The sequence below is a fragment of the Nanorana parkeri genome, unplaced genomic scaffold (assembly GCF_000935625.1).
Source record: "Nanorana parkeri isolate BGI_ZX_2015 unplaced genomic scaffold, ASM93562v1 scaffold1217, whole genome shotgun sequence".
NCBI lineage: Eukaryota > Metazoa > Chordata > Amphibia > Anura > Dicroglossidae > Nanorana > Nanorana parkeri.
The window spans coordinates 516421-519891 of record NW_017307485.1 but is presented as its reverse complement, the minus strand read 5'-3'; positions in this window follow the sequence as shown (position 1 = coordinate 519891).

Genomic DNA, 3471 nt, shown 5'->3' with positions numbered 1-3471 from the left:
AAGATACGGTCTCTTTGAGTATACTGTCATGCCCTTCGGATTATGCAACGCGCCAGCCACCTTCCAACACCTGATAAATGACATCTTCAGAGAGCTTCTCGATGTCTGTGTTGTTGTATATCTAGACGACATTCTGGTATACTCTAAGGATCTAGAAAGTCACCGAAAACACGTCAGATGGATCCTATCGCGACTCAGGGCTCACTCTCTATATGTGAAGTTACCGAAATGTGTCTTTGAGCAAAGCACTATTTCGTTCCTCGGGTACGTCATATCTCCCTTGGGCATAGAGATGGACCAAGCAAAAATAGATTGTATCATGAACTGGCCAATCCCTAAGAACAGGAAGGCCCTACAACGCTTCCTCGGCTTCTGCAACTACTACAGGAAATTTATAAGAAATGTATCTTCTATTGTCAAGCCTTTAACTACTCTTACAGGCTCCAAGACCACCTTCTCATGGTCCCCTGAGGCCGGAAAAGCCTTCACAATACTGAAGCAGAGTTTTACCTCAGCCCCCTACCTGCAGTTGCCAAACCCAGAGTACCATTATGTACTGGAGGTTGATGCCTCTCATGTAGCTGTTGGGGGTGTCTTATCACAGCGTATGGGGCTGGAGACTCCGTTACACACTGTGGCTTTTTTTTCTAGAACCCTCACCGCTGCTGAAACAAATGACCCCGTAGGAGAGAAGGAACTTCTTGCGATCAAGGTCGCACTAGAGACCTGGAGGCACTTACTCGAGGGAACAAGATTCCCGTTCACCATCTTTACCGACCATCGCAACCTACAGTTTCTCAAGACCTGCAAGACCCTCTCGGGGAGACAAGTCAGATGGAGTCTGTTTTTTGACCGTTTCGATTTCATTATCTCCTATCGCCCCGGTTCGCGTAATGGTAAAGCTGATTCCCTCTCACGCATTCACGAAGACGACCGTGACTCCAGCTCCTATTCCAATAATCCCGGCTTCCAAGTTTCTTGGTTCTACCATACCATTCAAGGAACAACTCAGAAACAGCCTACCCGCTAACCTGGATTCTCTCCCTCCAGACCTCACTAGAGATAACGAAGGGTTCCTCTACAAGGACACCAAGATGTACGTTCCCCCCTCCATGCAACCTACAGTCTTACAGTTACTTCATGATGCCCCCCTAGCGGGTCATCCCGGCTACATCAAGACCCTTGAGTTGGTCAAGAGACACTTCTGGTGGCCATGCATGAAAGAGACTGTCCTACAGTATGTCACCACCTGCGAGACGTGTGTAACATGCAAACACGAAAGGAAACCCCCATATGGCTTACTTGCTTCAATCGACATACCGAACCGACCCTGGGAATCCATTACCATGGACTTCATTGTGGAATTACCTTGTTCCAGAGGTCATAACACCATCATGGTTACGGTAGACGTCCTCACCAAGATGGCCCATTTCACTCCCCTCAAAAAACTCCCTTCGTCTAAAGAGACCGCAGATTGCTTTATTTCGCAGATCATTAGGCTACATGGCCTACCTACCACCATCAGATCGGATCGAGGCACCCAATTCGTCTCCAGATTCTGGAGGGCCCTCTGCTCCTCATTGCGCATCGACCACCGCCTTTCTACAGCTTACCACCCGCAGACCAATGGTCAAACGGAGAGAGTAAACCAGTGCCTCGAACAGTATTTACGATGTTACACCACTCACCTTCAAGATGACTGGTGCGACCTACTCCCACTCGCGGAATTCGCTTTTAACAATTCCTCCAGTGCGTCCACTCTGCATACACCTTTCTTCTCGAATTACGGGTTTCACCCAACCTACTTACCTACTGACCTCCCTCCTTCTAACGTTCCGTCAGCCGAGGATTACTTGACAAACCTCTCCAAAATCAACGTCTTGCTCCAAAGTAATCTCAAACATGCCCAGGAGCGGCAGAAACACTTTTATGATCTGAAGAGACGTGCACCCCCAACATATCAGGTGGGTGAAAAAGTCATGGGTCCTGGGGCCGAAGCTAGCCGAAGGATCGGCCGAAGCTACGGCCAGATCCTTCGGCAGCTTGGTGAATAGACCCCTATGCCTGCAATGTTCTCCACTCTGTGTCCCTTCCACAACCCACTGTCTGCTTTGTGCCCTTTAATCCCCGCTGCTCTCCTCCCACCTGTACCAATTGAGACAGCAGGTTGTGGAATGGATGTGGAGCAAAGCAGACTGCTAGAGCACACCTACCAGGATCAGATGGTGAAAAGGGAGAATCAGATGGTGGGCGGTGAACAGTAAACATGTGTACCAATCCTTTCAATTTCCTAAATGATCACCATATCAGTACTGAGCACTTCTGTGTTCAGTAGTAAGTGCTAGTCAGCAGAGAAGAATGAGATTGAGGACACTGTGTTTTCAACATACGCATTGCCGCACATTATAACATGTTGCATTGCAATAAAATGTATGCCTGCATCATTTTATCACAACGCACACCATTGCAGCACATACACAGCACTGCAGACTGGGTGTTACCACAATGCATAGGTGTGGTACCAACCCCTAGATTTTTGGCATACATTGCTTATTTACAGTTTTGCTTACCTTTAATTTTTACTGTTTTGCAAAAAAGGCACAATTTAAAATGTAGAAATATGTGTTATTTATTAACTCAATACAGTTGTATGATTCAGCAGGAATTTTGGATGTCTTGTTGTGTTTGTGTGCGCTAATAATGGTTTTAGTGTATCTTTATAGTGCAACACCCCAACCCCCAGCCAGGCACTCTGAGTACTCAGAATTATTTTTTTTATTATTTTAAAAGCAGAGGCCTGCCTATTGTGTAGGGGAACATTAAATATAATTTAAGGTAAACAATGCAATGCCAATAAATATTTTTATTGGCATTGCACAAAAAAAAAAATTGTTGGTTACTCTTGAGCATTGGACACTCAAGCTCAACAAACTTGTATGTTATAGGATATACAGAATATTCTATCTACAGTATGTATTTACAATGTGTTATACAAATAAAAATATATTGAGAAAACAGCCAAAGGGTTAAAGTGAGGGGTTACACATCCTTGGATGCTGTGAGGACACCTTCTTAGGCAAGACCCAGGCCTAATAATGTTGACTGTTCCACTTATCCCATTGGACTTGCCACCATTTTAACTTTTGTTGGGATTTACAAAAAAAAAATATATATATATATATACAGGTGAAACTCGAATAATTAGAATATCGTGCAAAAGTTCATTTATTTCACTAATGTAACTTAAAAGGTGAAAGTAATATATGAGATAGACTCATTACATGCAAAGCAAGATAGTTCAAGGCGTGATTTGTCATAATTGTGATGATTATGGCTTACAGCTCATGAAAACCCCAAATCCACAATCTCAGAAAATTAGAATATTGTGAAAAGGTGCAATATTCTAGACTCAAAGTGTCCCACTCTAATCAGCTAATTAAGCCATAACACCTGCAAAGGGTTCCTGAGCCT